Source organism: Lithobates pipiens, unplaced genomic scaffold (assembly GCF_037356315.1).
Source record: "Lithobates pipiens isolate NorthernLeopardFrog02 unplaced genomic scaffold, aLitPip1_a1.2 Scaffold_16, whole genome shotgun sequence".
NCBI lineage: Eukaryota > Metazoa > Chordata > Amphibia > Anura > Ranidae > Lithobates > Lithobates pipiens.
The window spans coordinates 149,561,671-149,582,506 of NW_027507748.1; the positions used below are offsets into that span (position 1 = coordinate 149,561,671).

A 20,836-nucleotide genomic window follows, 5' to 3' on the forward strand; every position below is an offset into this window, starting at 1 on the left:
CCAAAATCCTTGCATATATTTTAACATCCTCATGGATCAAGGATATCGGGCTGAAGCATAGAGTTGGGTCCTTCCTTCCTTTACCCAGGAGTGATATATAAGCCCCCAGGGCTTCTTCATGGATTTTCAGGCCTTCCTCAATAGAGTTCATATATAGATGAAAAAAGGGAATCGGGGTACCTTTTAAAACTTTTTAAAATATAAGGATGCATAGCCGTACGGACCCGGACATTTACCAGCCTTCCTTTTCCTAATTGCCTGCTCAATTTATCTTAATGCATTAAGATAAAAAAAAGTCTTCCTTTACAATCACTTTAATTTTAAATATTCAAACCAAACTCATCCATCCATGTCTCCATGTTTTATTTTGCTGAGAAATCAAATAGAAAAACACCATCCTAGCATTTCTGCCTGTGACCATCTTGAGTAAGGGCAGGTGATTCATGTAGCATTTACTTCCTGGAATCCATCTGCCCTTAGTTCAGGCAGGAGGGTGTGTTTAGCTGAGAAAACCCCTTATCCCCACTTGAAGACTCGTGTGATGTATGACGTTTGTCTAATCATGGAAACTAGGAAGTACCTAAAGAGATGTAAAGAAAAACAGTTTAAAACATGTAAATATGATATACTTTCCTATCTATTTACTAATGCTAGCAGCATAAAGATTCAAAATGGTCAATGTTGATTGACAGATTGAAGTTTCACTTTAACTAAGTTTTGACTGCACTCTAGTGTGGCCAGACACAAAATTAAGTAATTTATAACTCGGGACTAGTGCACCTTTTTAGATGTTTCACAGCAGGAGCTGTCATGGCTGACTTCAATGGTTTTTTTTTTTACAATGTTAGAGTGAGTCTGTCCAAAGTTTATCCTCATTAACATACAGTGCAAGAAGCCCAGCCTCTACACCAGGGATTTGCAATTAGCAGACCTCCAGCTGTTGCAAAACTACAAGTCCAATTGTGCATCTGCCTCTGGGTGTCATGCTTGTGGCTGTCAGTCTTGCTATGCCTCGTGGGACTTATAGTTCTGCAACAGTTGGAGGTCTGCTAATTGCACATCCTTGCTCTATACCTTTAACTCTGTTAACCATTTGACCGCCAAGCCAATTCTGACACTTCTCACATACATGTAAAAATCAGCATTTGTTTGCTAGAAAATTACCTAGAACCCATAAATATTTATATATATATATATATATATATATATATAGATAGATAGATAGATAGAGATATATATATATATATATATATTTTAAAGCAAAGACCCTGAAAAATAAAACTGTGGTTGTTGAAATTTTTATTTTGCACGATATTTCTGCAGGTAATTTTAAAACGCACGTTTTTAAGAAAAAGTACACTTTAATGAATTTTAGTGCATTCACACACAATATAGTACACAATGTTTTGGTGAAATATAAAAGATGATGTTACATCAAGTAAATACCTAACATGTCACATTTTAAAATTGCATACACCTGTGGAGTAGTGACAAACTATATTACCTAAAATTCTCTATAGGCAACGCTTTAAAAGTCTTTACAGTTAATGAGTTTAGAGTTGCATAGGAGGTCTGGTGCTAGAATTATTGCTCTTACTCTAATGTACTCAGGGATACCTCACATGTGTGGTGCGATCCCTGTTTACATATGTGTGCAGGACTTACCAGTATGTATGTGTTTGCATTTGCACATCAGCACGGGGGGTGGGGGGGGGGGCATTTTTACATTTTATTTAAAACTTTTTTACACTGTCCCTTTTTGATTTTTTTTAAATCAACTTTATTACTGTCACAAAGGATGAATATCATCTGATCATTTCTACAGTAAAGCACATTGCAGGATGAAAATTTTGTTCCCGGGATGATGCCTGCAAGTGCAGGCATCATCCTGGTGTAACTACTCCAACCTGAGGATGTACGGGTACATCCTAAGGGGTAGAAGTGGTTAAGCCAGGTAAACAAAAAAGTTGTCCGGTTAGAAAAAGAAAAGTCACAGCAGAAAAAGACTGAGTAGTCCATCGACTCTGCCCATTTTATTTATTAACCACTTAAGCCCTGGACCGTTTTTTGCGATTCGCCACTGCGTTGATTTAACTGACAATTGCGTGGTCGTGCTACGTGGCTCCCGAACAGTTATTTTTTGCGCTATAAAAAAAATAGCGACAATTTTGAAAAAACACATTTACTTTTTTTTTTATTATTATTTTACTTTTTGCTATAATATCCCCTAAAAATATATAAAACATTTATTTTCCCTCGGTTTAGGCTGATACGTATTCTACATATTTTTGTTAAAAAGAATCGCTATAAGCATTTATTGATTGCGCAAAAGTTATAGCATCTACAAAATGGGGGATAGTTTTATGGCATTTTTATTAATTTTTTTTTTTTTTTTTTTTTTTTTTCGTGACTGCAACATTTTGGCGGACACATCGGACAATTTTGACACATTTTTGGGACCATAAAATAAAACCATAAAATTGCATTGATTACTGTAAAAATGTCACTGGCAGTGAATGGGGTTAACCACTAGGTGGCAGTGGTGTAGGGGTTAAGTGTTCATTTGGGCCGTTTTTCTAACTGTATAGGGGCGTGGCTGTGTGTGACATCACACTGATTGCTGCTCCCGATGACAGGGAGCAGACCATCAGTGCACTATCACTAGGCAGAACGGGGAAATGCTATTTACATCGGCATCCCCCGCGTTCTTGAGCTCCATGACACGATCGCAGGTATCCCCGTGGCGACCAAGTCAGCGGGACCCATGACCACTGTCACGGAGCTCTCGGCAGGCGCATGCGCGTATGCTGGGAAATACAAAGCAACGCACGGGTATGTTACTTTGCCCAGCCGTGCCATTCTACCGACGTATTTATACAGGAGACAGTTGGGAACCGGTTAAAGACCGTCTACCGCAGATAAAATGCAGCAGGGCGGCTCTGTTGCGCGAAACGATGTACCTGCGCGTGCGCCAATTGGACAGAGGGGGATCCAATCAGCGGGTCCAGCAGACCCGATGTCCGCCGGTGTTCTGGCGTATGGAGTCCGGGCATCACATAGTGTCCACTCCGTACTGCGCATGCGCAGTACGGAGCAGACGAAGCTTCGGAAAATCTCTGAAGCTGAACGGCGCCTGCACCGTGAGTGGAGGTGGTAGCCCCACCATCCAAGCGGACATAGGGTTGTGAATTTTAGAGGGCCCCTCGCGGGGCGAGCTTCGCTCACCACGCTTCGGGCTCGGCCTCGCTGTGCTCGGCTCTTTTTTATTCTAAGGCCGCGTACACACGCGCGGACTGTTCGCCCAACTTTGTCCGCTGAACAGTGTTTGGGCGGACAGTCCGCTCGTGTGTGGGCTTTCAGCGGACAGTTTCAGCGGACAGTTGGACGGACAAGGTTTTTCGGAAATTCCGTAAAACTGTCCGCTGAAACCTTGTTTCAGCGAACAGTCCGCTCGTGTGTAGGCTTGTTCGTCAAACAAAGTTGCGCGCATGCTCAGAAAGGATTTTCACGCCGAAAGCTATAATGCAGTGTATAGGACGTCGTATTTTTCGTCCCGTCGTGCGTGCCGTTCACGTCATCGCGCACGGTTTCAGCAAACTGTTCGTCCGTCGTGTGTGGCCATGTCCGTCCATGCTAAGTTTGAGCAGACTGTTTGCCGAAACTGTTGGACGGACAAAGTTGGGCGAACAGTCCGCGCGTGTGTACGCGGCCTCACTCTATGTCCACTTGGATAGTGGGGATAGAACCTGGACTCACGGCGCAGGCGCCGTTCATCCTCGGCAATTTTCGGAATCTGTGTTCCTGTGTACTGCGCATGTGCAGTACGCAGGGGACACTATCTGATGGAGGACGCTATTTGACAAGACACCGGCCACCCACGATTGCTTCCTGGAGAGGCAGAACAGTGGTCTGCCTATGTAAACAAGGCAGATTACCATTCTGACAGGGATGAAGATAGAGATCTTGTGTTCCTGCTAAGCAGGAATATCGATCTGTCTTCATCCAGTCAGACCATCTCCCACACAGTTAGCAAGCACTTCTTAGGGACACTTTTAACCCTTTTGATCGCCCCTGAGGTTAACCTCCTTCCCTACCAGTGCATATTTTTAGCACTGATCACTGTAATAATGTCACTGGTTCCCAAAAAAGTGCCAGGTGTCCTATTTGTCCACCGCAATGTCGCAGTCCTGCTAAAAATCACTGATCACCGCCATAAGTAGTAAAATAAAAATGGCATAAAAATATCCCATAGTTTGCATTGATTTTATTTTTAATTTGTTTATTTTTTTTTTAAATATGTAGCAGAACACATATTGGCCTAAATTGATAAAGAAATTTTTTTTTTTTTTTTTTTAAGTTTTAATTGAATGCATTTTATAACGGTAACATTTTTATTAATTTTTTTTTCAAAATTGTCAATCTTTCTGTTTATAGTGCAAAAAATAAAAACCGCAGGTGATCAAATACTACAAAAAACCGGTGTGGGGGAAAGGACCGTTTATTTGGGTACAGCATCACATGACCACGCAATTGTCAGTTAAAATACTGCAGTGTGGTATTGCAAAAAAATGGCCTGTCATTAAGGGGGTAAAACTTTCCAGGGCTGAAGTGGTTAAGGACTATACATTCTGTGTACCTGTATGCTAAGAATGAGTTTTTTACCAAACAAGCTTAAACAGTCAGCGCTTTTGCCTTGCTAAGTTTTTGTTGTAAGAAAAATGTATATGTCAAACAAACTTAATCTGAATGTTTGTTTTTTGTAAATCTTACATATACTCTCGGGCAAAGTTGGGCCATAATGAATATCAAACAAAACTGTTCCAAATATAATACAAATATGGACAGGGCGACAAAAACAACTGTCTTGGATTGACGGCTCTCCTAGAAGTATCACTGAACAGTTTGGCGTTATCAGATGGTTATATCTAGGAGACTCCACTTGTGTCTTTCACTGCTGGACATTTGGCATGGAATTCCTTCCTTCCTCCCCCTTTCATGCCATTGTTAAAAATAGCTGACCACTTTAAGTAGCCCCCTTGTCTGGTCATTGTGTCAGACTGTCCTGCAGAGAGCCTGGACAGGAGCTTGTCCTTGTCATGTCCTGTACGTTTCAGGTAAGCGCAAACGTCTCCTCTGGTCAGCTGACTTGTGATGAATGTGAATTTGGGAATATAACTTTCTGAGACTTCTCAGTATTTCACAAAGGTTTCTGCTTTAGTAACTTCTAGATGGTGATTTTAATTTGAATATATGGTGTGTCATTTTAGGGGGGCAGTAATAAATGTAAAGCTATACAACCTGCTATAGCAACAATGTGCTGATTTATGAAAATTGAAGCAGATGAGACTAAATGGTTGCAAGCGACAATAAGAATTGTTTAATTTTCAATGTGCTGGTTGGAGATTGAAATTGTCCTGCTGAGTGCAATGGGCAACCAAGCTGTTTAGCCCTTGGGTGGTACAACCCCTTAAAAAGAAGAAAATATATATTTATGTGTGTATGTATATAAAATATATATATATATTTTTTTTTTTAATCGAATTTTTTTTATTTTTTTGTACATGGGTGCAATTTTTGTTGAAAATCCATTAAAAGGTGGATTGGTGACAGCTTTCAAAGGCTGTTTTATACATATAATGGCCCATTTGACCTGCCCATTGTAAAGCATGTAACATAATATATGATCCTCTAGTGCAATGGTGTTAGTAGTATGTGGAATTGCCATTATTACCTTACAAAGAATGGTGAGACCCCCCTGAACAATATTAAATATTATCAATCTCTCTCTCTCTCTCTCTCTCTCTCTCTATATATATATATATATATATAGATATATAGATATATAGATATATAGATAGATATATATATATATATATATATATATATATATATATATATATATATATATATATATATATATATATATATATATATATATATATATATATAGAATTTCTTTTTTTTTGTTAGACAATAAGTATGTTACAGTTCTGCTTTATTTTTTTATACATGACGCTGGTTTGGTGGTTATTTACATTTCTTTGGAGCTATTCTAGTGACATTCCCAGACTGTTTAACCCTTGGGGCCCACTGGGTTTCCTGTCAGGCACCTGCTGTGCTTCCTTAATGTGGAACAGTTAAAGTGTTATTACTTTTTAAAACAAGCTTTAATGAGTCTGCTGTTTTTCTGAACACAATAATGCGTCCCTCTCTACAATGTATTTTTTGGGTTATCACACACACACACACACATATATAAAGCCAGCATATTTCGGCCAGTGAGTGTGTTGGGATAACAGGACTACTGCTAGTGGTAAAACCACCTGTTTCCATGTGTAAGGATTAAGAGAATGTACATGGAGTTCACTGCGTAAGAGCATTGGAAACTGTACTAAAATTAAACCGCTTGATGTGCAGAGCAAGCCAATAGCATGCAAGGTCACATGACCAGTTCCATGCAGGAAAGCCATGATAGTGCTGTTTTATAGCATACACGTCAGCTATTTTTAAAGGTGCATTACAGTTTAAGTAGAAATAATACCCATGAATGTGTTCCCATCTTGGGCCTACTGATGTTTAGGTTATGGCCTTTTGCATGAGAAGAAATCTGGCATAGAGCTTGACTTAAGCCAGCCATACACGGATAAAACTATTGATTGACTTGTGTACAACTAGCCTGTTGGAAATTTTCCTCTTGATCAGTGCCACCAGCTAAAGCTTGCAATGCTGATCTCCCCACTGTCAGAATACCTCAGCGGGGAATTCTCATTTTCTTCCGCTGTAGTTATCAGATCGGGGGAGGAGCGAGGCGGGCAGTCTCGTGAGTGGCACCCTGAAATAAGGTATAAAGCTGCATATTTTTTATAACGCACATATACTGGGGCACATAACTTATTCTAACATGGTGGATTCTAGGAATAAGACACAGTGGCTGTACAACCAAATTTGATTTCACTTTTAATGATAATGGTAAACAGGACAAATGGAGAGGTTGAATCTCTTTTGACGGGGGCACAGACAGCAACAAAAACCTGAGAGTTTCATGTCCTGTATTGTGTAGGAGCCTGCAGGTGGAAACGCAGGGACACGGGTACACCACACACCACCCAAAGTTGTGTCGGATACTGAAAATCTCAGGAACAGATCTGCTCTGCAGATTCAAGGAACAGGCATCGTGGGTAATTTTATATGTGGCCTTCTTAGGGTTCATGCCCATAGACATTTTAGACATCTTGTATGTCTAGCTTAAATTTGTCTAGTGCTTTCCTGCACCTCAGGAGCCACACGTGTCATGTGCAGCCTGCCATTCAAGTAATTGACTTTTAGCATCCATACTCTTGTGAACGCTGATGCTTGTTTGTATTGGCCTTTACCTGCGCACACAGTGTATTTCCTGAATGTGAAACTTCCGGGTTTGGGAAATATGTAGTACACAAAGGTGCAGGTAAATGCTGATGCAGAACAAGCGTCAGTTTCCAAGAGTACCATCACAGTCATTCTCTTAAATGGCAGGTTTCCCAGGCACAATGTACGCTTGGTGTGTAAAATGGCTAAAATTGTCCATGTGCATAAGCAGTGTGAACCGACTATAACTGATATTCATGCGCGATTTTACTTTTTTTTTTTTTTAATAGAGTACGTAAACAGAAAACTGAAGTCTAAATATCTTTTTGTTTCCTTCATAAAATGCTTCTGTTGAGTCAACTACATGACTCTCTATGTAAAGGTTCACTTCCTGCTTCTACATTTTGGTAACATGGTTGATATGTCTACAGTGAGGCTGTACACTTATTAGCTGCTATACTTGCACCACACAGCATGTTGGCACATTGTAAAAACCATTAACTACAGATGTAGTACAGGTTTTTCATGAACTTTGTAACACAGGTAAACAACTGTTGCCCAATCGTTTACTGTCCATAACTGTTTAGGCTCAATTCTCACTTAGTCATGAATTTGTTATTACAAATCTGAAGAGCAGAAAATACAGCCAGTATTTACAAAGTTTTTATCAACTTTGCACTGAGGCAGCATGACCTCAGGTGACCAGCACACGTCAGTAGTGGCGACTTGCAAAACGACTTCTGTATAAAAGTCAATGCAAATCGCCTCACGTCGCCCCCAAAGTAGTACAGGAACCGTTTTCTAAGTTGGAGCGACTTGAGTCGCTCCTATTAGAATGGTTCCATTGTACAGAACGGAAAGCGACTTGTCTGGCGGCTAAGTCACCTGACAAGTCGCCCCAGTGTGAACCGAGTCTAACGGTACATACTTATTCTGGGACAAATGTATAAACTACAATGTTTCAGTTACAGAGTGGAATCCCTTTTCAGAGGTTCCAATCAGGTTCAGCTGTCAGTTTTTTAGGCTGACCCTATTGGAAGGTCTATTCATCCCTATAGACAGACGGGCAGGTGCAAACTTGTAAAACAAAAAATTGAGAAACCGCGCTGGTGTTAACACATGTAGAAATAAACAGCTGCTGGCAACTAAAAAGCAAGACAAAACTATGCAACGGTATATAAAATGTATGTTACCATACTAAAGCAGTGACAATAAATACTAAATCAACAAACGGTCCCAACAGAAAGTGAAGAAAATATGAATTTGTGAAGACTTTAGAGTCCAAAGTGCATGCCTTGGTCACAAACGCTATGGATAGAATTGAACAACATTCGTACTAATCCATTGCTGTAATCTCCACATGAACCGTCACCCATAGGCAAAATGTAATCTTACCAGATTTGAATGACTCTACTGCAAAGCCAAAATCGCCTGTTGTAAACACTTAGGGGGCGATGCAGTTTTCATCACTTGGCTGCAGTGTATTAGACTGACTCACTCCCCCAAGGTGTATGAACTATATATTGCAGACATCAACAGGAAATGTCTGAGGAGACTAATGCTGGCCATAAACACACAGAATTTGTCGCCAAAACTGGTTGTTTTTGGAAAGATTGTTCGACAATCGTGCCATTAGTGGACCCAACTTAACCAACGGTTTTGACTGTGGGCCCTGGCTAATGTCGATGGATCTGAAGTGAAGACCTTTAGGCCCCCTTCACACATGCGGACATTATGTCCGTATTTCATCTATCCGTTTGCGGATGAAATACGGACATGCATGCATTCCTATGGGATAGCGGGTGTCTGCGGATGAACATCTGATATCGTCCGCCTCCGCAATTGTCCGATTCTGCAGACGGAGGAATATCCTATTTTTCTATCTGTCTGCAGAGCGGATCGGATGAACACGGACAGACGGTCTGTGCTCATCCGATCCCCCATAGAGGAGAGCGGAGAGCTGACAGAGCGGTCCCTGCACAGTGTTCAGGGACCGCCCTGTTATCCGCCGGCTCAGCGGGGACAACAGAGCGATCCCCGCTGAGCAAGCGGATCATCACGGGGCGTATCATTACTGATCTGTCCCGTGTGAAAGGGGCCTTACCGTTTCAACTATAAAGTATACGTGTATGTTGTAATCGAAACAAAAGTAATATTCTGTCTTGTATGATTTATATATGTTTTTATTGTTGTCCAATGATCACTACGATCATGTAAACAAGTTTGTTCTGTCAGTTAGTGGCCAATTTGGTTTCGACCGATGAATAATCGTTCAGTCTGCAAACAGCCAAAATTCTGTACGTGTATGGCCAGAGTTACTTCACTTGACACGATTTGCTCTCACTTCCTGTTCTATCTGCAGAACAGGAAGTGAAGGGGAATCTTTTGAAGAGGATGCAAAAAAGAAAAAAATTGATTTTAAATCTGAATTCCAGGTGTCATCTTAATTGCATACTTAAGTACCATATACACGATCAGAAATTCTGCCAGCAAAAGTCAGATGTGAGCTTTTGGTCAGAAATTCCGACCGTGTGTATGCTCCATCAGACTTTTGCTGGCAGAATTCCAGCCAGTAAAAGATTAAGAACAGCAGCTTCTCTATTTTTCAGTCGAAAAAAGTCCCGATCAGCAATTCTGATCGTCTGTACAAATTCCAACGCACAAAATTCTTACGCATGCTCGGAAACTATTCGACTCATGCTCGGAAGCATTGAACTTTACTTTCTCGGCTTGTCATAGTGTTGTACGTCACTGTGTTCTTGACGGTCGAAAGTTCAGAGAACTTTTGTGTGACCGTGTGTATGTAAGCCAAGCTTGAGCGGAACTCTGTCAGAAAAACCATCCAAGTTTTTTCTGACGTAAAATCCGCTCGTGTGTACGGGCATAACAGTAGATAGGTCTAGCTTGGCCACATATAAGTATGCATATCCTATACCTGAGAGACTGCAATGATTGTAATAGCCAAAGCTACTATGGTGATAGCAGTGATTTTCCAGGTCCTATGCCAACTGGGTGGTCTACTGCATACTGACCACTAACTGCTTTTAATTCTTTTTAAATAATATAAGGTGTTCTCTGATTAGAAGTGGGGGGGTTGCCAGGACAATTACAATCTCCACCACATCCAATCAGAGACCCTCATTTGTTATTGAATTGAAAAAAAAAAAATACATAAAGGTCTGTGAATTTTGGTAGTGCTAAGTAAACGACCTCTGTGGTCATTATACAAAAGGGAAGCCGCTTGGCACAGGACCCTGAAGCTCATGGTTGTAGTGGGTCACTATAGTGTGTATGTGTGTTTATTTGTATGCAATTAAGATCATACCTGGTGTTTGGCTTTAACTATTTACTACCGTATCCAAAATTGGAACAAAAACGTTTTGGCTTTACATATAAGCTGCATCTAGTACTTTTATCACCTCTGGTCCATAATCTCTCCTCAGACCAAAAAAAGTACTAAAGAGTACTTGATGTTCTCTCTACTAGCATTTCAAAGCTAATGACTGGACTGGGGCCTGGGTTGATGAGAATCCAGAAAGGGCCATCTGCTGTTTCCCATTGCTGTCTGTAAGAACACTATATACATATGAGGTGAGAAGCCCAAATGCCTAGAAAACATTGCTGAGTTGATTGCCATTTCAATGTGTGTTCCAGCTGCTGTACAATTTGCCTGTGATTTTTCTGTCAACATCCCTCACTCCTTTTGAATTGTCCCCTGTTGGCTTTGCTGTACGTGCGTGCAGTTTGAAGTTCTATTTACATGCCAAGTTTGTAAAACTCCAGCTTTGATTCATAGCTATCGAAGATTGCAGCGGAGTGCTAGAACATCATGTATAAAGGCTAGACGAGAGGCAAACAGTCAACTTATCCTGAAGGCACACTTTGCTTGATAGCAGTATTGAGGTCACTCGGCCGCCTGCTGTTTTGATGGGACATCCTTTATTTTGACAGTTGCTGCACTCTGTCTGGAATAGAAATAGGGATTTGTTCATGTAGGAATCAGTTTAGAAAGTTCAATATTTTTTTTGTTTAGGCATATCTGTAGTGCACCATCCCACCCACCCCTTTGTGTCTGTACTCTGGATGGAGCCCTGTTGGTTTACTGGTTTATAATTGCTAGAAAAGTATTCCCAAATAAACCCTTGGCAGGTCTGATGCAATCTTTTGAATTTAAAAGCTGCTGTATCAAAATGTATGTACCAAGGCTAGCCAAACACACTGTCAGTAGATTTCTGCACTGCTGGCTATTATAATCAAACATCTGTGGTTGTCTGAATATACAAACAGTGACTGCATCTAAAAGGAAGGTAATCACTTTTCATCTGATAATTTTCTACCCAGCTTAGTCAGTTTTTAAATCTGTAATCCTAAAGGGGCCAACTGCAGCTCAAATGTTGGCCAATTGAAGAGTAATTGGCCAAGCTTTGAGCCATGTTTAGCTAGCAAAGTGATACTAAAGTTTTTATTTTCATAAAAAATAACAAAAATGGCTATACTTGCCTGCCCTGTGTAGTGGTTTTACACAGAGCAGCCCCTTCTCTGGTCCCTATTCGGTGCTCCTGGCCCCTCCCTCCTGTTGAGTGTCCCCACAGCAAGCGGCTTTCTATAGGGGGCACCCGAACCGAGTCACAGCTCCCCATGTCCATTCAGACACAGAGCCACGGCCCGGCTGTCCCCTTTCTCTCCTCATTGGCTCACTGACTTTGACAGCAGCAGGAGCCAATGGAGGGAGGAGAAGAGGTGAAAAAAAAGAAAAGGAGCAAAGGAAGAAACAATCTCAAATACTTTAAAATTCCAATATTTATATATTGTCTAATAATCAGCAGGCACCACGTTTTGGCATAAACTTGTAAACTTTGAACTGCTTCAGTGTACCTAAAAATCCATAAATGACTGGGTGAACATACTTTAAGTTTCCTTTTTTCATATCATCAAGGCCTTCCAAGATTATTATTTTTTCCCCCATAATTTTAATTAAAGTGGTTGTAAACCACCTGAATCCAAAAATGAACAAGGCACATCTCCATATAGTGCAGACATACCTTAGTCCATAGCACTTAGTGTGGGTCTACTCTGCTCTCTCCTTCACCCTTTGACAGTTTTTTACAGACACCAAGCAATCCTTGGAAACCCCTTAAGCCATCAATACATGGATGACAATTCAATCTGTTCAGCAGAGACCAACCAAATTTTGATCCATGTATGGGTAGGCTGACTTGGGTACTACCAGCCTGTTGGATTTACTGCCGGTGGCTATAGCCGCTAGTGGTAATCCATGTGCCTCCCCTGCTGGCAGAACACAATAGCGCTGCAGGTAGGGTTGCAACCTCATCCCTTTAGGCTGGGTTCGCACTGCTGCGATGTTTAACATTGCAATTGATTCGCACCGCACTGCTGTGCAAATCACATGCGATGTCTATGCCAATTCAGACATACAGATTGTATGGCTGAATTCATAATGCATTCGGACCAAAGTCATACAGGATCCTTTTTTTGGTCCGCACCAGAATGTAGGGATGTTTTGCTCCAACAGCAAAATTTAACAGGCACTACGGGACTAACGCAAGGTTCCCAGAAGATTCAGAGTAGTAAAAAATACAGTACAAACTGATCATGCTAGCATGTATCTGCCTCTAATATACAATTTAACTTAACTTATTTAATACCACTGGGGACTAAAGTTTTGTTTCAGTAAACGAATGGGAAAAGATGTAGCTGCTATATTGGTTAGGTTGGCTATATATAGAGTTAATTTTGTCTGGTTCCTGATGAACGGGCCATATTGCCATCCTCCTTCCTGACATCCTTGGAGCTGAAAATTGATGGCTGAAGTGTTGCTGCATCCAATCAGATGCAGTCGTGGTACAGGTCACACTGAATCTGGCTTTGAAATCATGTGACTTCACTTGAAATCGCACAATTTCAAAGCCAAAGGTCAGTGCAACTTCAGGGGTGACGTGGCTGAAATTTGTGTGACTTCATGCACAGTTGACTTTGCAAGTCACACCTGAAATTGCCAAAAATAGTGCAGTAACTTCTTTTTAAAATCAGTGTGGCACCACTAAGTTGGCATTGCACTGGTTTAAACAGTTCCATTACTGACAATAGGGTGTGACTTGTCATGCAATTTGACAGGTCCGAATCAGATGACAAGTTGCAGTGTGAATGGGGGCTTACACTTGAAGAACAACCCAGAATTCCCGGCACAATGGAAATACGAAAATGGAATGCTACTGTTTTTTTTTATCCCCCTAAAAAATTTTGTGACAGATGTCTACCTCTACTTCATTGCCCATTATCACAAGTCATGCTCTTCTTTTTATTCCATGGTCCTCCTAAAAATCAGTCTTCATTTTAAAAGATAAGGAAACATCAAGACCATCCATGACCTGGTGATGCTTTCCAGAAGTCAAATGAAACGCTCTAATCTCTTGAGAGAGCCCTTATTTCTTTTTCATACATCACGAGACACAGAGCCACAGTATTTACTGAATGGGTTATACAGTGTAGGCACCACTAGGTGATGGATACTTGTACACCCTAGACAAGAAGTTTAGCCTCCTATATAAACCCTCTCCTTACTGGGAGTACCTCAGTTTTCCGCCAGTGTTTAAGGTGTTTGTCACGTGTAAAGGTGTGCTGTCCTGAGCTCCGCTGGAGAAATCTTTGCTGGGGCTGGCCATGCAACCAGATCCATTCAAAGTGCCTTTTCCAGGCCAAATTGAATGGTAGCCGTGCCTTGTGTCTGAAGAAACAAGGTTTTGCCTGTAACGCTTCTCTTTTTAGAGAGCTGGACCCCGGGATCCAGTACTTGTTTATTTTTTTTTAGCCATATTTTCCTGGCGGGGTGCTTTACAGGCCCAGGAGTGTTGATCCCCCCCCATAACAAGGAAGCCCGGTTCATGAAGGTTTTTTAACAGAGCCCACTGTGAGCAGTCAAGATTGGGTCTGTTTTACCACAGAATCCTGCAGCTGGATAAGGTAAGGGCGTTTCCTAAGAAATTTTTCTTATTCTTGTGGGTTTTCTCCTTTAACTAAATGTTGCTAAGCCTAAAGTCGGTACCTGGGGTTGTCAAGAGCACATACCTGATTCCATGCTTGTCAGTCTTGGGGTCGGAGCCCTCGGTTTGACCGGGGAAAAGCGTTTTTTTTTTTTTTTTTTAAGACGGGGGGGGGGGGGGGGGGGTGTCGGGTGGAAGGGGTGGTCGTCGGAGGAGGGAGGTAGGAGGTGGAGTGTTAGCGTGACGTCAGCGTGGTTTAACACCCACAACATGGCTATACAAGGCTATAAAGGTGCATTTTTTTTGCCGGTGCACACAGCTTAAGGAGGGACACAGAGCAGATGGATGGCATGTGAGTGTGGGTGACAGAGGCATTCCCAGGCAACATTTACTTAGCATCAGGCTGAGCTTTGATAGCAGCGGCAGTTGCTGGACTATTGTGAATAAAAGTTTGACTTGTCCTGTTGACAACGCTCAAATTCTTAGGGATCCAACCAATAAATAATTGGAATTCCTGTTAAACGTTTTTTTCCTTGGCAGGTTCAGTAGCTCAACCTGCAGTGGCGGCAATTGGGGTATGTCAATCCTAGAGATATCACTTGAAGCAGGTGCTCAAGGTTTTCCCTGAACCGCAGGCCCAGGAGTTAGCCAACCTTCCAGCGGCTTTGTGTTTTGCAGTTGACCGAATCAGAGATTCTATCCTTCAGACCTCTCGCCTTATGCTTGGGTTGGTGAATCTTGTGGTTGAAAAATTGGTCAGCCAAAACACCATGCAAAAAGCTCCTGGCCGGTTTCCCCTTCCGTGGTGTAAGGCTGTTTGGGGATGATTTGGACAGTTATATCCAAAGTACCCTTTTGCAAGTTAAGAAAAGGAGTACACGTCCCTCATTTAAACTGGCTCTTTGCCTCCACCGTCCGGTTCAAGAGGTAAAACTCGAGTCAACCCCAGGGACAAAAGAAGTCCTGGGGGAGGAAATCTACAAGACAGAAGGCTAAATTCTCTTTATGAAGGGGCACCCCCACTCATTTGAGTGGGGGGAAGACTGCTGCAGTTCTCAAGGGTCTGGCAGGAGGATTTTCAGGACAGATGGGTGGTCTCCACAGTAACTCTAGGTTACAAACTAGAGTTCTGAGAATTCCTGTCTCCTCGTTACTTCAGATCAAATGTTCCCAAAGATCCAGAGAAAAAGAAGTCTCTTTCAAGCATTGGAGCGGTTTTTGTCGCAAAATGTAATCGTGTATTCCCATGGAAAAGCGGGGGTTGAGGTTTTATTCAAACCTTTTCACGGTGCCAAAGCCAAATGGAGATGTCAGACCCATCCTAGATCTCGAAGATCTAAAACGGTTCCTAAAAATGTGATCTTTTCACATTGAATCAATCCGATCAGTAGTCTCCATCCTACAAGAAGGAGAACTTCTGCCATCAATAGACATCAAGGATACATACCTGCATGTACCTTTTTTCCCGCTCATCAGAAATATCTGCGTTTCTTAGTGGAAAAACTTAATTTTCAGTTTGTAGCTGTACCTTTTGGTCTAGCTACTGCACCTCTCTAGCTACTGCACCTCGGGTGTTTACAAATGTTCTGGCTCCTTCTCTGGCCAGATTAAGGGCCCAGGGTATAACGATTATAGCGTACCTAGACGACTTGCTCTTAATAGACTAGTCGGTAGACCGCTTAGACCAAAGCTTGGTCACCACAGTCAACTACCTGGAATTCCTAGGTTGGGTCCTCAACCTAAAGAATTCTTGGAACTAGTTATAGATACAACCCAGAAGTGGCTGTTTTTTACCCCAGGCAAGAATCGGCGCCATAAAGGAGCTTGTTCAGGTGGTCAGTGCAAAGAAGGGTCCTTTTATCCACGTTTTGTATGAGGTTGTTGGCAAAGATGGTGGCTTCATTCAAAGTGGTTCCCTTTGCTCAGTTTCATTCAAGACTGCTGCAAAACAGTATCCTGTCTGCCTGGAACAAGAAAGTCCAGGCGCTAGATTTTCCAATCCACTTATCACCAATAGTGCGTCAGCGCCTCAGCTGGTGTTTGTTACCCGAGAATCTGTGAAAAGGGAAATCCTTTTTACTAGTTACCTGGAAGGTGGTAAAAACAGATGCCAGTCTTTCGGGTTGAGGAGCAGTTCTGGAAGAGACGACTGTCCAAGGGAAATGGTCCAAAACCGAGAGAACCTTACCCATCAACATTATAGAGATTCGGGCGGCGTTCCTAGCGCTAAAGGCCTGGACATTCAGGTTGCAGGGTTGTCCTGTCAGGATCCAATCCGACAAAGCCACAGCAGTGTCTTATATCAATTACCAAGGGGACACCAAGAGTTGTGCAGCCCAGGGAGAGGTAAAGCAGATCCTAATCTGGGCAGAAAAGCATGTGCCGTGCATATCGGCAATATTCATTCCAGGGGTAGAGAACTAGCAGGCGGACTACTTAAGTCGTCAGCAGTTGTTTCTAGGGGAATGGTCTCTTCACCCCGACATCTTCCTGGCTATATGCCAAAGACGGGGGATCCCGGACGTAGATCTGTTTGTGTCCAGGTTCAAGAACAAGGGATCCACTTGCATGCGGGACAGATGCGTCTGTGACGCCATGGGATCAATTCTCAGTGATTTATGCATTCCCTCCTATTCTGCTGCTACCACTAATTCTTTGCAGGATCACGCAGGAAAAGAAGTTGGTGCTTCTGGTGGCCCCAGCGTGGCCCAGAAGATCTTGGTATGCAGAAACAGTAAAGATGGTAGGGCCCCCATGGACCCTACCACCACGACCAAACCTGCTATCGCAGGGACCAGTGTTCCATCCTTCCTTACAAATGCTAAATGTAATGGCTTGGCTATTGAAACCCACATTCTGAAGAATCGTGGGCTTTCAGGCTCAGTCATTTCTCCCTTGATTAATGCAAGGAAGCCAGCTTCCAGAGTGATTTATTATAGAGTTTTGAAGACATATGTCTCCTAGTTTGAATCCAGGGGTTAGCATCTCAGAAAGTAGATCATAGGGAGAATCCTTCTGCAAATGGGGTGAGAGAAGAAGCTGGCCTTGAGTACTATCAAGGGCCAGGTCTTGGTCTTGTCTGTTTTGTTTCTGCGTCTGCTTGCTCATTCTTTGGTCCGAAGCTTTATACGGGGGGAACGCGGCTTAATCCACCTGTTAGAGCTCCCATGAACCCTTTGGGACTTGAATTTAGTTCTGTCTGCATTACAGAAACAGCCTTTTGAGCCGATGCAACATATTCCCTTGGTCCTTTTTGACAAGGAAGTAAATTTTTCTGGTAGCCATTTCTTCTGCAAGAAGGGTATCAGAATTGGTGTCTCTTTCTTGTAAAGGGCCTTATTTAATTATTTAAAGGCATAGAGTAGTATTGCGGCCTCATCCTAGCTTTCTACCAAAGGTGGTTTCAGGTTTTTATCTAAACTAGGATATTATTCTGCCTAAATTTTTTTACAGAACCCTGTTCTACGGAAGAAAAGTTACTACATTCTCTGGATGTAGTGAGAGCGGTCAAAACCTATTTGGAGGCGACTGCTCAGATTCGCAAGATGGATGTTTTGTTTGTGTTGCCTGAAGGTCCTGAAAAAGGATAGGCAGAGTCGAAATCTACTTTTGCTAAGTGTATTTGGCAGGTAATTATTCAAGCTTATGGTTTGAAGAGGAAAATTCCACCTTTTCAAATCAAAGCGCACTCCACCAGGGCTGTTAGTGCTTCATGGGCAGTGCATCACCAGGCCTCCATGACTCAAATCTGTAAGGCCGCAACTTGGTCTTCAGGCCATACATTCATCAGATTCTCTCAGGTGGATGTGAGAAGGCATGAGGATATCGCCTTTGGGCACTGTGTGCGGTACAAGGTCCTCAGGACTGATTGCACCCTACTTTTGTTTGTCTTCCTCCCCTCAGATAGCATTGCTCTGGGACATCTCATTCAGTAAATACTGTGGCTCTGTGCCCCATGATGTACGAAAAAGAAAATAGGATTTTTATTACAGCTTACCTGTAAAATCCTTTTCCTCGAGTACATCACGGGACACAGAGGTTCCTCCCCTCTTCTAATACACGTATATTACTTTGCTACAAAACTGAGGTACTCCCAGTAAGGGGAGGGGTTATATAGGGGCTAAACTTCCCGTCTAGGGTGTGCCAGTGTCCATCACCTAATGGTGCCTATATAATCCATTCAGTAAATACTGCAGCTCTGTGTCCCGTGATGAACTTGAAGAAAAGGATTTGACAGGTAAGCTGTTGTAAAAATCCTATTTTTTTTTCTATAATCTACTGCTAGGGATTCATGAGGCTTATTACTCTTCCCGTGGTGGGGCTGCAGCTTCTTGTCAAATATGTCTTCAATTTTGGGTACTTTCACTAAGCCCTAGAGAAGATGGTGCTTTGTACCTATCTAGGCTTAGATATAAAACTAATGTTGTAAATGTTTGACTTATAAACCAGTATTTTCTAATCGATTTATATATAAACATTTCTGGAAAACCAAATAATATCCAGGTTGTGATTGTGAGTCCGCATCTGTGAAGCGATTAGTCAACTTTTCCATAGGGTCTTTTGTGTAGAAAGTGGAAAATGATGTGTTTTGGGAAGTTACTATCTTTCCCTGTAGGTTCTTGATGTTTTCACTTTAATCTTTCTGCAGGCGGTCCTCAAGGTTCTGGCCCTGTTAATCTTTCATGGCCCCAACTTGTACACTGTTTATTGTTACTGAAACCCTTTCTCTGGGACACTGCTATAAGTAGAGCATGTTATCTTGTGGTAAAAGGTGCCTATAGACATTAGATGACAGTGGAATTCTAGGGAATGATTGGCTTTGTTTAGAAATCCTTTCAGTAGACCTGCCAACATTCTGTAACAAGAAATCTGACCAGACCTAACTCTTTAGCTTTCATCCATTGCTTATGCCAGTGTTTCTCAACTTCAGTCCTCAAGGCGCACCAACAGGTCATGTTTTCAGGATTTACCTCAGATTAAATGGCTGTGGTAATTACTAAGTCAGTGAAACTGATTATTTTGCACAGGTGATTTAACGGAAAGCCTGAAAACATGACCTGTTGGGGTGCCTTGAGGACTGGAGTTGAGAAACAATGGCTTATGCTGCTATTGTTATTTTGTTTAGGGTAGAAACAGGCCCATGAGACAGATTATTCATGCACATTTGTTCTGAAGTCAGTGGCCAGCTTCAGTATTATTTTTTTGTTTTGGTATTGCATGTCGGCGTACCAGTGCCATAATGTGCACACAGGTATGAATGGGCCCTAAAAAAGGAAAAGAAAAAGGATTTGTCTGTCTTCTGAACTTTGAAGATGGATTTCTCCACAATGCCGGTAGAAACTGAGGTAGAGGTGTTTTGGGGTTTTTGTTTTTAAAATATGTAAATCAGGGGTGCTCAACCTTTTGAAGAGTGAGGGCCATTTAAAGGCTAAGTTCACATTTTGTTCAAAATGTCAGCTCCTCCTATGTACCAATCTAGCATTAATGTACTTATTTTGCTAAAATAAAACAGCTTGCCATTAATTACCGTATATACTCGAGTATAGGTCGATCCGAATATAAGCCGAGGCCCCTAATTTACCACTAAAAACTGGGAAAACGTATTGACTCGAGTATAAGCCGGGGTGGGAAATGCAGCAGCTATTGTAAGTGGCAAAGAGGGTCAACAATGCCCATCTGCAGCTGCATGTCTCACTGTGTCTATTGCATGCCTCCCTGTGTCCTGTGCAGATCTGCCTACCTCACTGTGTCCTGTGTATGCCTCCCTGTGTCCTGTGCAGATCTGCCTACCTCACTGTGTCCTGTGTATACCTCCCTGTGTCCATTGCAGCCTACCTGTGCTAATCTTCATCCTTTGTGTCCTGTGCATGCCTCCGTGTGCCCATCTGCAGCCACCGATCAGCGTGTCATAAAAACATACGGCGGCCATTCCAGTATTCAAAAGCCGCGCCTCCTCTTCCTCTGTGATAGGCAGAACACTCAATTTCCCAGCAGTCAGTTTTCAGCCTATCACGGACATCCGCTCATCCTCGTCTGAGGTATGAGGATGAGGGGATGTCCCTGATAGGCTTCCGTGATAGGCTGAAAACTGACTGCTGGGAAATTGAGTGTTCTGCCTATCAGACGAGGAGGAGGCGCGGCTTTTAAATACTGGAATGGCTGCTGTATGTTTTTATGACACGCTGGCCACCGTCTGTCTACATGACATGCCTGATCAGGTAGGCAGACGGCGGTGACTCGAGTATAAGCCAAGGGAGGCACTTTCAGCCTAAAAAAAAGGGCTGAAAATCTCGGCTTATACTCGAGTATATACGGTATACACAGGCTTACTTCACTCTCTTCATAGTTATTTAAACACACTGCTCGATTACTTCAACCTTACTTCCTGGACAGACTTTATGTCATGGCACAGGAAGGAGTTAACCAGCTGATCCCATTGGCGCACACCCTGCATCATCCACCCTCAGCTGGTCAACTCCTTCCTGTGTCAT

The 20,836-nt window shown here is 42.4% G+C and overlaps 1 protein-coding gene across 2 annotated transcripts in view; it reads left to right on the forward strand.

Annotated features, from left to right (window-relative positions):
- Positions 1-20,836, forward strand: part of LOC143982142 (smoothelin-like protein 2) — a 157,919-nt gene that overhangs the window by 20,379 nt on the left and 116,704 nt on the right. The gene's annotated exons all lie outside the window — the stretch shown is intronic.